Here is a 14,130-nt window from a genome sequence, read left to right as displayed (position 1 = left end):
CAGCCAAAATAGCTCGTACCCAGTGAGGCATGGACGCTACAAGATTTCTAAGTGTCTTGTGGTATCTGGTACCAACACTTAACCAGCAGATCCTTTAACTCTTGTAAGGCCGTGGTTGAGACGCCACAGATCAGAGTTGGTTCCTATTCCAACACAAACCACAGATGCTTAATGGGATTGATGTATGGGGAATTTGGAGGCCACAGCCATACCTGGAAGTCTTCCTCATGTTCCACGAACCAGTCTCGAACAATCTGGTAGTGTGGCATAGCACATTATCCTGCTGAAAGACGGCACCACCAGAGGGGAAGATCATTGCCATGGAAGGGTGTACCTGGTCAGCAATGATGTTTATACAGGTGGTAAACGTCAGAGTGCATGGCACATGGATGGTTGGACCCAGGGTATCCAAGAAGAACATCGCCCAAAGCATGACACTGCAAACACCAGCTTGTTTTTGTCCCACAGTACATCCAGGCACCATCACTTCCCCAAGTAAACGATGAACATGTACCTGGCCATCCACATGCTGCAACAGGAAACATGATTATCAGACCAGACAACTTTCTTCCAATCACTCAAGGTCCAGTTTCAATGCTCCCGTGCCTATTGTAAGTGCTGTTGCTGGTGAACCGTGGTTAGCATAGGCACTTGGAGCAGGCTGCGGCTACGCAGCCCCATTTTCAGCAGGGTTCAATGTACTGTGTGTTGTGACACCTTACTCCCATCACCAGCATTCCAATTACCAGCAAGTCGCCCTTCTGTTGCCACGTACCATCTGGGAGAGCCTTTTCTCACCTTGAGCATCGATGAGCCGTGGTCGTCCAGCACCTCGCCGGCAGTTCGTGGGTTTCCCCTCCTCTGAGCTCTTTTGGTAAGTACTAACAACAGCTGACCGTGAGAACTCCACCAGCTGTGCAGCTTCAGATATGCTCTGACCCAGTCGTCTGGCCATTACAATTTGGCCTCTGTCAACCTTGCTTAAGTCTGCTACTTTCCCATCTGCAGAACTGATTAACGGAGTTCTATATCAGGTTTTTTTATACCATGTCCTCCAAACACGCGCTATAGCTCACCTGCAGTTACTTCGATTTGCATAACGACTCGCTGGTAATAACGTTTTGGCTCATTGGTGTATGTAAGGAAAGTGTTTTAATATATTTTTTTTAAAACTTGTATTAAGCTAAAAACACAACAGACCTGGGATTAAAAACAACTTGGTCTATTACATAATTTAATCTTACCTCCAGTATTATTAATTGTCCTCTCTGATGTAGTTTCTATGATGGTTTCTGTGCATATAGGAAGTTGCAAATTATTGTTAATTCTTATGAAACTGTATACCAGATAAATAACATTTTCAGTTTATACTACATGACAGTCATACAGGATCAGAGGAGTCTACAAGATAGACGACAAGAACGTAAACATATTTAAGGAATCACATCAGTTCAAACATGCAGCATGTGCAACTTTATATTGCAATTAGTCACTCAGCTGCAGTCATATTTTATCTACAATTTACAGTGCTTTATTCAAATTATGAATTTTTGAAGTTCTTGAGTTGTAAATCTAAACCCAACTATTTATTATCATCATCATCCAAATCTGTTACCACCAGTGGTTATGGCGGCAACTATGGAAGTACAAGTCAATCATGGATTATATTACTCTGCATAGCTTTTGATGTTTGTAAACTAATAGAGTAACTCAGTTTTTTACGCTGATTTCAGAAATGTTTATTTTATTTTTTTTTTTATCACATACTCTTTTTTTTCACAAATCACTTAAGTTGATGTCATGAGTTGTATTATTGAATGTATTAAGTTAGGAGTTAAATGCTGGGAATTTGTAAGCTAAACTGTCACATGTTGGCAACACTGCCTTCAGTCATTTGTTTCTTGACCTTGAGAGCTCTATGCAGCAGTGTTTATTAGTGCGAGTTCAATTTATTTTTGAGGTTATTGTGTAAAACTTTTGCTGAAAAGTGAGCGAAATATCTTCGCGCAAGCATATGAACAATCCAAGCTTATTTTGTTATATTTATGGAAGTTATGTAGTCTTCAAGAAAAGACAAGGTATTACAGAATTAATAAAAAATGTGTACTGTACTTATTTTGGAGTGAAACTCTGAAACAGCACATTTATCAAGATAAACAATGGGCCCCACATAAAGTTTGTCAAACCTGTGTTGAAGCATTGAGTTGGTGGTAAAATGGTAAAAAGGCTAAGTCATTTGCAATTCCCATGATTTGGCAGGAGTCAACAAACCACTGTGATGATTATTACTCAGTTAATGCAGAGGGATACAATGCAAAGAGTAAGAAGGTCACTATGTATCCTAATATTCCATCTGCCACTAGACCAGTCCCACAAGGAGATAACCTGTAGATTCCATGCCCTCCACTTATATTGGAGAATGTACCAGCAGAGAGCACTGAAAGTGAATCTCCTGATGAAACTGAAGTCTATATACCTGGAGACAGTGAGTCCGACTCTCAACTGTTTTTATTATGTGAACTCAATGATTAAGAGATTTAGCAAAAGAACCTGTAGAACTCCTTGGTTTTAGACAAAAGTCAAAAAATCTTTAGCACATGGAACAGTCACAGAGAACAAGAATTAGTCTCCTACTTTTCTGAGGATGAGGCTATGGTTTTCTGCAGTAATATAAATGACTTAATGAACTTAAGCAATTAGTTACAATCCTAAACAGCAGACTTTTCACTGAATCAAGGGAGTTGCTCGACAATGGAAATAAATATGGGTCAATTCCAGTAGCTCACTTAGTCCATTTGAAAGAAACATGAGACATACAATTAGTATGAAGAAATGGTTTGTTGGTCTGTGCTCACTTCAAAGTGATAGCATTAGTAGAGGCATTTGATGCAAGAAAGCAAGCTTATGCAGCATCAGCCAAAAAAAAAAAAAAAAAAAAAAAACTCACTTCCACTTCATCCCTCTGTTCGTTCAAAATACTTGTCCAGCTGAGCCTTAAACTTATTTAGGCTATCAACCTCCACCACAAGGGATGGAAATCTGTTCCACCAACCAACCACCCGCTGGCTAAAGGCAAATTTCCGCACGTCTATCCTACATCTGTCTTTCCTCAATTTGAATTTATGCCCTCTCAGGTGATTTCTGAGCTAGAGGAAGAATCCCATCAGCATTGAGCATGCTCAAACCATTCAAGGCTTTATACACCTCTATCAGATCACCTCGCTGGTGCCTAGTCTCTAGACACTGTAATTTGCAAAACTTAAGCCTTTCTTCGTAAGAGCACCCCTTTGTTCCATTCACTAATCTTGTTGCCCTTCTCTGTACTCGTTCCAGCAGCTCTACATCCTTCTTGAAATGAGGCCTGCAGACCTGTATACAGTACTCTAGGTGTGGCCTGACCATTGCCTTATACAAGGGAATAATCACTTCCTTATCCCTGCTGGAAAAATTCCTGTATATCATTGACAATACTCCATGAGCTACTCTTACAGCCCGTCTGCACTGCTCAGAGAACTTCATATCTGCCTGCACAACCACCCCCAAGTCCCTTTCATTCTCTACCACTGTCAGTGTAGTACCACAGAGTTGATACGTTGCTCTGGGGTTGCTGTTTCCCATGTGTAGTACTTTACATTTGTCAATGTTAAACTTCATTTGCCACCTCTCAGCCCATCTGCTCAACCTTTCCAGATCCTGTTGCAGTAGCATAGTGTCAGTAGTGTCCTTGAAAACCCTGCCAACCTTTGTATCGTCTGCAAACTTGGACATTAAGCTTGATATACCATCATCAAGTAACATAGGCATGTTACTTGTACACAGAGAGAGAGAGAGAGAGAGAGAGAGAGAGAGAGAGAGAGAGAGAGAGAGAGAGAGAGAGAATCTTTATCACAAACTAACAAAAGATGTTACAGAGAACTTAATGTTAAAATCAACCTGTCATTGCATGCAGGCCAGGGGTTAACAATGCCAAGACATATAACGTGAAGTAAACAAAAAAAAACTCAATCCAACTAATGTCATTGCATGGAATGCACCTTCTTTCTATATTGTTTATTACATGCAAATTTGTTAAGATCAGCATCAAGTTTGTAGACCTGGGAGAGCATCTGAAAAGGGAGGAATCAATCTGTTAGGAAAAGTCTCGAATTCCAGGCAGCCAGCCTAGGAGTAGTTCACAAGGCAGAGATAGGGATTCTCCGGCAGCATGTATCCCATATGGATGGCCTGGAGATAAATCCTGCAACCATTTTCACTGTGATGACCAACCTTTGGGAATCAATAAGCTCGGAGAGATGGGAAACCACCACTGCATTTGCTAATGCTGTTTTTCTAGATTGTGGCGGCAGATTAGATTTCAAATTGGCCCATTTCGGTAGCGAATATTTAGATGCAATGAGAGGCTTTTTAGTTGTTTGGGTGGCTGAGGCCCAGACTTCCAACATATACAGTAAAGGTGGGGAGATAATTGTTCTGATGTACACTGATGTGCAAAACTTAAGGACCAACACTATTTCTCAAGGTTACAGCCACAGAATCTTTACTTAAGGTACTCTTTACTGAAGAGAGTAGATTCAGTCTCAGCAGCGATTCTGGATGTCAGCTAATCTGGCGAGATGTTGACACACTGTATCACCCTGCAAACATCCCTGGAACAGAAGTAGAAGCAGTTTCTCCTGTTAACAAGCACAGGCCAGGCTGAGAAAAATTCTACCCCTTGAGTCTTGCACAGTCTCTCCAGGGTCAAATTGATTGACAAGGTTCTCATCGTATACTCCCTCCTATCGTGTCTGGGCAGAATTGCAGACACTAAAATTCAACCCTAATTCATGGCTTTTATTCAACAGTGACCTGTACTTGTTAATTCTGCTGTCTCCTACTCTTAATATAATTATTGTCAACATGTACAACAATATCACCCTTTGCCCCTGGCAGACATACCCTGGTCCTGTTCCATCTATCCTTTTTGCACAATATGTTCCTGGTTTCCCTAACAATAGAGTCACCTACAACAACTAGTTCCTTTGGGATCAGCACATTCTGCCTTAGGGGTTTGCTGCTGTGTTGCGTGATGTTCAAGTGCAAGCTCTGGCATTGATATGGGCAGTGAGAGCTTGATGGGCCCTCAATTTAAATCCTTTGAGGGCATCCACCCTGTCCTTTAAGCTCTCACAACAATGCCGAGTTGGTGCCCAATTTCCTCGCACTCCTTACATCGCGCACACACAAAGACATTCCCCTTGGCAATATCATGTCCTGTTCCTGATTGCTCCACAAACATCAAACAAGCAGTGTATTTCAATCGACTGTGATTCAGAGGACAACTGCCCCCCCCCCCCCTCAGTTCTCCCCTGAGCCACAGCACTTCCACTAGTTTGAGCCTTTTGCTTTGCTGCTCTGGTCTGAGTCATGATTTCTATTCAAGTTCAATAAAATTCCAATAGAAAATATAACCCTAAACCTATATCCCAATGCAGTTATAACACTATATATATATATATATATATATATATATATATCTATTTTGGTATCAAATATTATCTCCGAGTTACGTTATATGACTTTCTTATCCCCTGTCAACTTATATGTATTAATTTATGATGTTACGTTTGTAATAACTAGGTCGCTATATTTATTTAGTTAAAAAAGTACAATTCAATTGACAATGAAATTTAATAAGATTAATAAATTTTACTGATTAATTTATACTACTATACTCCCTATCTAGTTTTGTGTTAAACCTTATGCTAGCACACTTTGTATCTTATAATAATGGTGGCAAGTTAAAACGGTTAATTTACGGACACGAGGTATTATTTACTTTCCAAATCGCGCTATCTAAATTCAAAATAAACCACGGAGCTTGACTAGGTCTATAAGCTACTTATAGAAAATAAAGCGGCTAAGTATAATTAAAAACTTTTTGTTCAGGGGAGCTGCAAAACCTGTCCACACGTGGATTTGATACCCTTACCAATACTAAGTAATAACCTACAAAATCTCTATCTACATTCAATCTAAACTAAAGTATTGTTACTAGAAATATAAAGCAACTCTAAAAAATAAATTAATATGCCAATTTAAGTTAATAAAAAAGCAAAAACTTCTCTATTTGCTGGAGCCATAAAAACTTCACCTGTTCACATGCCTGAACATAGTTCATAAACCACTTGTAAACTCCAAAACTTTCCTCTTTCCAGCCTTGCACATCAAACTGGGTTTGAAGAAAGTCTGTGAAGACTACCTCAGGAAGGTCCCTGCTTCAATTAACTCTGTGCTAAATTCCTATCTATCCAAGAGAAGCTAAAACAAGATACTCTTTGTTGGACTTCAAATTCAAAAATTGAAGAGGGACCAAGATTGAGGGAATTATTAATAAATAAAAGAGGAAAATAAGCACCAATTAGCTTCAGGTCTGCTGTTGAGAATGTCTTAACAACAGACCTGAAGGATTCTGGATTCTTTTGTTGAGAACAAAAGACATGGAGATGAGGTACCAGGGGAGGTGGAATGTCAACATGATAGTTGACTATTGCAGGATGTGGAAGAGGAATTATATAATAGAAAGCTCTGCAAGAAAACCAAAGAATTTAAAATTTTACAGATTGTAGATCAGTTTCTAAAATGAGAGGCGAGTGTTTAGTAACTTTTTACCACACTGCCTTTTTAAATATAAAAGAAAGTAGCATTTTGTTATAATTTCAGTGCACAAATTCTACCAAAATAAACATTTGTGAAGAATCAAATTTTCTTTCATGATTTTTGAAGAAACCAAGTGATGGAAACAAACAAATACATGGAAAGCTTGTTCCAACAATAAACTACCTGCTTGCTGAAGGCAAACTTCCGCACATCTATCCTGCAACCACCCTTCCTTAATTTGAATTTATGCTTCCTCATGTGTAGTCCAGCAAGAGAAACAATGCCATCAGCACTGCACTTACTCTATCCTTTCAAGGCCTTAAACACCTCAATCAGATCTCCTTGCAGGTGCTTAGTTTCAAACTGAAGCCTTTCTTGGTAAGGGCACACTTTCATTCTCTTCACCAATGTCATTGCACTTCTCTGCATCAGTTTCAGCAGATGTGTATGCATTATCTAAGATGCAGCCTAACCATGGCCTTGTATAAACTGATAATTACCTCCTTATCCCTGCTAGCAAAGTTCTTGTATATCGACAAAATATATTGACAAAACCCCATGAGCTGTTTAACATTGACAAATGTTAAATTTGTCAATGTTAAACTTCAACAGCCATTTCTCAGCCCAACAGTCTAATTTTTTTAGAACTTGTTGCAGTAGTATATTTAATGACTGTTAGCAAACACGAGAACTTTCCAATGTTAGTGTGCTTTAGCAATTTTTTTACACTTTCCTTGTTATCATCTGGTGAGTATGAGCTTGGCATACCCAGGGTCTGGAGCTAGATATATCATCATTCTTCTCTTTCTTGGTGATTCCCTTTTATTTCTGACATTCTCTCTCTCTCTCTCTCTCTCTCTCTCTCTCTCTCTCTCTCTCTCTCTCTCTCTCTCTCAGTAAGTCAAATTTTTTTTAGGCTGGTGCAGCAAAAGGCCTCGGGCTTCCTTGCACCATATGGCTAATAATAATAATCATTTTTAATAGGTTTTTTAATTATTAATCATTTTTTAATTCAGTTGACCTTTAAATTTATTCAAACTGTCAGCCTCAACTACCCATGAAAGCAACCTGTTCCAGCAATAAATTACTCAACGGCTAAAATAAAACTTCCTACAATCAAGTCTAAACCCCTTTGAAATTTGAATTTATGTAATTTGAATTTATGCCCATGTGTTAGGGAACACTCTATAACAATGAAAATTCCACCTTCATCCATTTTGCTAATCCCTCTCGGAGCCTTATAAACCTTAATCATGTCAACTCTAAGGTGCCTGGTTGCCAGGCTCCACAGCCCAAATAATCGGCATCTCCTCGTAAGATTGCTCCTTTGCTGATCTCACATGTGAATTACTCATCTTTGAACCCTTTCAAGAAGCTCAATGTATTTTTTCAGATGAGGTCTCCATATTTGAACACAGTATTCCAAATGAGGTCTTACAATTGCCTTATACAGTGAGCCTATGCCCTCCATATCTCTACAGGATAATGTTTGATAAATCATCAATAGGACACTATGGGCTTTCCTGGCTGCCTATTTACACTATTTAGAAAACTTCATATCTGCCTATATTATAACTCTCAGAACCTTTTCTTCCTCTCTTGCAGCAGTTCCCAAACTGTGTGCCGTGGCATCCCAGGGCAATGCAGCAAACTCACAGGGGTGCCGCGGGATATTTTAAAATTTCGAGGGAAACACAGCGATACTCAACATCTGCTGGACACCACACTAACTACTAGCTCTAGGTAGTTCGGTTTCAACATGCAGCTACGTTTTTTCATACAAAAGGCAAACTGGCCACTGTTCAGGGACTCCTCGTCAGCTGCTGCTCTCTGAACTGACACCATAACCAACATTGACTTGGATTCCCACAAACATAAAGTCAAGGGCATTGTTTTCGCTGCTGCCACTACTGCCATCAAGCGAAAAAAAATCCTGTTCCAGGTGCTGTGCCATGGTGGTCCCGAGAATTGCAGACCCTAAGAAGTGAGGTCAACTGGAGAAGGTGCAGCTTTCAGAGAGCAAGGTCCTGGCCCAAAGATGAAGTTGAATACCTAAGGGACCAATACAGGAAAGCAAGGAATGGTCACACTGCAATGATCAGGCAAACCCCATGGTTTGGAAACTTGGAACCATGGGGAGTGGTCTATAGGGTAACCACAAACAAGTTTCCCCTGAGAGAGGTCATCCCCTCTACAAGAACATTGCACAGTCAATGACAACAATTTAGCAGGACTTTATAAGCAACATCTTGGAAACTACCTTCAAGAGACCAGACATGGGGCATACACCTGAGCAGCAACAACTGGAAATAGAAAATGCCTGCTACAGTACCATGGACAAAGAACAGCCTTTTACTGCACAAGAGCTTGCTGCCACTGCTTGCAGGATAAGAAACAAGAAGACACATGAAAGTTTCTTTCTCGAATAGAAATCAAAAAAGCGATTGAATACGAACCTAAACTAATACTGGACCTATACACCCATTGCCTAACTACAGGAAATTTCCTATAGACTGGAAAATGGCGAGAGTTCATCTAATATTAAAGAATCCACGCAAAACAAAGGAGCTACCAGAGTCATATAGACCTATTGCCCTGCTGTCTGTCCTGAGTAAAGTGTTGGAACAACTCCTTCGATCAAGACTAGATGTGCACTGGGTCTGTAGGGCTTGCGGCATCAAATCAATATGGCTTTAAGACAGGCAAATCTATTGCTGACACACTGCAGAATATTATTGCAGCAGCCAGAAACTGAGAATCAAAATATTTCCTGATCATCTCCATGGACTTTGCCGGAGCATTCGATGCCTTATGGTGGCTCAGTGTCCATAGTTGTCTCTAACATGCAAAGATACCGGAAAACCTCTACAACTGTATCAAATCTTATCTACCAAACAGATATATCATGGTCAAAACCTTCTACAGTCAAGTAACAAGGTAACTGCACCAGGGATGTCTGCAGGGCTCGGTACTGGGGCCCTTGCTGTGGAATTATGTGTTGGATGACTTTTTAAATATTGACGACAGAAGGTTCAGTGCAGGCTTAGATGGATGATTTGATCCTTATGCTCGGGGCAGACTCTAGGGCACTCCTGGAAGCCCATACAAACCGTGCTCTGGCAAAATTGGGACTTCCACAACGAGCTAAGCATCACAGCTGCTAAGACCTGTTCTGTGCTGCTGAAAGGTATGCTAGAAGGAGACTGCCACAAATAAAGATAGTACAGGGTACTACCATCAAACTGCAACCACAACTGAAATATCTAGGAGTAGTCCTAGATAAAAATCTATCCTTTCTACCACATTTGATCCATATTCATAAGAAGATTACTAACTACACTGCCCTTGTGGCCCGGATGATCCAGTGGGACTGGGGCCTCAAGAAGAGCACCATGGCACCCTTCTATAAGGCAGTCGTCATCCCCACCGTCACCTATGCCTACGGGGCACAGTTCTCCAAAATGCAGATGGTTGTTAACAGATGTAAAATTGAAATCATACAGTGCTCTATCCTTCTAACAATAACCAGTGCATGCCGTACAGTTTCAACAACTCATGCCCTGCAGATGTGCTTCCTTTAGACTTGGAAATTGTACATACTGGCCTTCTCCACTAACTCTCCAAGGGTAAAATGGACACAATCCTAGGCTTCATGCTGAATCCACTTAACAGTGGATTCAGCTGTGGAAGGCTGAGAAAAAGCATTCATCTAACTCAAATTTGGCAACATAGATGGGCTGAGTCCACGAAGGGCGCCATAAATAAAATTTATCCTGGATGACCAAACAGTGTATCCTAAATACCCGATCTGGTTTTCTCCAGGCCTTCAAACTATGTTTCTCCTGATGGGACATGACTTTATTAGAACAAAACTGGCTGCCTTTCACATAACGGATAACCCACTCTGCAATTGTGGGTCTCAAGAAACAAGGGATCATTTGATGTACAAGTGCCCACACACTATGAGGACCTTAGATGCAACTTAATTACCCAAATTCATTATCTTCTGCAAGGACAAGAAAGACACCTATTAGAGAATGACGAGCATTACTGTGCCTTCTCCACTTTTGCCCAGGAACTCTTCACCAAGCAAAGAACCCTTCCACAACCATATCCCTATGAGTGGCAACCCCATCAACATAAACAGATACCATAGGAGACCCAAGCAATCCTAAAATATGCTGATCATAATTCAAACTGGGTAACATTGCCAGATTCTGAAGCTGGTGCAACTACTAAACTGAAAGCCTGAAAATTCCTCTAGAACCCAGTAATGGTGTCTGATGACACCTTTGGAACTAGACTCCTTTCTAGGATGGAACCTGCACTTCTTGCATGTCTGTGTCATCAAGTTTGATGCCATTAAATTGAACCCGAATGTACACCAGTAATTTTAAATAGTACTCTGGCAGGTACTATTCCCACTTTTCCACTTAATACTGCACCACTGATCTTGACACCATCCATTAGATTGAATAAGCACACCATGGATGGGACCCTTTCTCATGTATAGAAATTTTGGACCTGACCAATTTGGACAATACTCACTTCCATGACTGAGATCTGCAGCTCCTCAGCATCCTGCTGTGTTTTTGCTGACCTTGTGTGTAGACCGGAACTTCTGTGCCTGTGCTGAGACCATCAGATTTGTTAATTTGCAGCTTGCTGAAAAATGCCATACTGGCAATTCAGCAGGACACTCTAGCCCCCCCTCCCCTTGGCAGGGAGGGAGGATACTGTACACCACCTCCCCTTGCAACCCCTGTTTTTCATCCGGTCTAATCCAGGCTTCACCAATCCAGATTATCGCTTAATTTGGATGACCACTCCCCCCAATTAATCTGGATTAGCGAGGGTACTGCGACTCCATAGCCAGGTGGGAAGGAGCAGCAGTGCGTAGCACACGCTTCTTGATTAGACCGGGGTTCGAGCCCGTCACCACCAAATACGGAGGATGCGGAAGGGTCAGGGAATGACCACCGCATATCCCAGAGCAATATGGCCTTAGTTGCTAATGCTCCTAAAAACCAAAATAACAAACATAACAGCATGGGTACTGTAATACAAAAATAAACTTTGTCAATAATAACAGAGTATTTCAATACTGAAAACTGGGATCTAATTATGGATTATCCTGTAGTTGCAGGACAGCAAAGAATCTTTTCAGTGCTTATTTCTTGAATAGCAAAACCTCTGCTGCCATTTCAGTTGCAAAAAACTGATATATCAGTGGTTTCTCAGACTGAATTTACTCAAAAATGTTTACTCCACTTATCAAATAGAGTAAATTAGTTAGGCTGCCTCCACTTGGAAACAGCCTAAATGCTTTTATCTGCAACCATGTTATAGTACTTTTAAAAGTTTTGATTTTAGAAGTGCCCCAAATTATAATTTTGAGAGCTATGCCAACTCGAGAAGAATTATTTTGCTCACTGAATTTGCTGACAGATTTTTTCCTTTATTTTTATTTTTTTTATTTACTGTACTGCAACTGAAAAAAAAAAAACTATGCCTATTTAACTTTCTGAAGTCATTCCACTAGTATTTCAGGAGTTCAGCAATAAATTCAGAATACCTTTTAACTTATTTTCCCTTTTTTGTGATACAAGGAAATGAAGCTTATACAGCATTAGCAAAAAAAAAAAAAAAAAAATTATCCACCTCATTTTCTATCCCCTCTAATAATGTGTCTAATTCTTCCTTAAATTTATTCAAACTACCCATTTCAACACCAGATGGTATTTTGTTTCAACACAATTACTCTCTGGTTAAAAGAAAATGCTCATCTATGCAATAACAATCCTTTTTTCAATTTAACTTTATGTTGCCAATTATATTTTTTATTTATTCTTTATTGTAAGTTCTAAGATATTGTTGATGGAGAGAGAGGTGCAATTGATTAAAGTATTGTCTGTCATTAGGAATTCTCGTACGGCTCGTAGTGTAAATGGTAAGTGTACATTTGTATATAAAGAAACTACGTCAAAAGACGCTAAGATGTCTCCACTGGAAATTATGGTAGTATTTATTTTTTCAAATGCTTGATTAGTGTTACTAACTTTGAATTTTGAGAATCTTGTGATGGGGTATATAATTTTTACTAAAAAGGAGGATGGGTTGGCAAAGGCAGATTTGCTAAAGGAAACTACTGGTCTTAGGGGGTGGCCAGGTTTGTGTAATTTGGTGATGCCAAACATATGTGGGAGGATGTTGTTATGTATACCGATTTGCTGTAATGTGTGTAAATTAATTTCTTTATTTGATCTTAGTCTCCTTAGAATAACATAGTTTATTCTTAAGTTTAGAAATATTGTATGCGTTATCAATTTTATAGGTGTCTTGGTCGGAAAGGATCTGTTCCATTTTGTTGATATAGGTGCTTTTATCTAGAATTACAATTGTATCACCTTTGTCAGCTTTTTGTATAATAATGTTTGGAATATTCCGTAGTTTTTGTATGTCTAATAGTTGTTTTTTCATGTTGAGTTGGGGGACGAGTTTTGAATTGATAATGGCGTTGGTTTGGTGCATGATTCGCCATTTATTGGGGTGGTTTTCGAGTTTAGTTTGTAACTCTATGCTGCAATCTTTTATGGGATAATGATGGCCCCTTATAGCGAAGTTAAACCCATGTTCCAGTCCTGAAAGCTCAGTGGTAGTGAAGGTTCGTGATGAAATATTAACGGTGGAATTCTGTGTGTGTGGGGGGGGGGTTATATTTTTTGAATGAGTGTATTCCATTTTTTAATATGCTTTTGTTCCACGTCTTTGAGGGCAGCATTAATGCATGTCGTTGAAGGTAGTAAATTCTATCCAAGTTTGGGGTGACATTTTTTTAAGACTGAATCTTAACTGATGTATTTGATGTAATAATTGATATTTTTTTTATTTATTATTGTGTTGCTGTTTTATGTTGCCTTATATATATTATCAAAGAAAGAGTAGGGATACCCCCAGCATTTAGTTTTTTCAATGCAAGTCTTACAACACTTCAAGTCATTGCAGATGCCTACTTTGCAAGTACTGCAATTTGCAGAACTGAAGACTTTTTGGTAAGAGTTATCTACCTTTTGTGTCCTTAACTGGTTGCTCCTTTCTGCACCTGTTCCAATAGATCCACATCCTTTTTAAAATAAGGTTTTCAGTCCTGTTTGCAGTACTCAAGATATGGTCTGATCACTGCTTTATACATAGTGTATAGTGCTGCTTGTCAAGAAGCACCTGGGTCCCTCCCCCCAACTCTGCGTCGTAGCAGTGTGTCACAATATAAACTTGTAAAGACAGATAATGTGGATTAGTTTTTTTTTTTTTTTTTTTATGAAAACCCCAAACACAAGAGGTATTAGAACCTATAGTACTTAGTACCGTGCTTGGGTTAGAGGTTGAGAAGACGAAAGAAGATATTTGTTGACATTAGACTTGAACTTCTGTAGACCGTAAATTTCAGGAAATACGTATGAAGGAAGGTTGTTTCAGAAAACGGCAGTTCAA

The 14,130-nt window shown here is 39.6% G+C and overlaps 1 protein-coding gene across 1 annotated transcript in view; it reads right to left on the bottom strand.

Annotated features, from left to right (window-relative positions):
• ATP6AP2 (ATPase H(+)-transporting accessory protein 2) overlaps positions 1-14,130 on the bottom strand; it is a 109,765-nt gene that overhangs the window by 35,228 nt on the left and 60,407 nt on the right. The window lies entirely within an intron of this gene.

Source organism: Mastigoproctus giganteus, chromosome 7 (genome assembly GCF_048544385.1).
Source record: "Mastigoproctus giganteus isolate SK-2022 chromosome 7, ASM4854438v1, whole genome shotgun sequence".
NCBI lineage: Eukaryota > Metazoa > Arthropoda > Arachnida > Uropygi > Thelyphonidae > Mastigoproctus > Mastigoproctus giganteus.
Note: the sequence above shows the minus strand (reverse complement) of the source record. Positions and strands in the feature narration are given on the sequence as shown.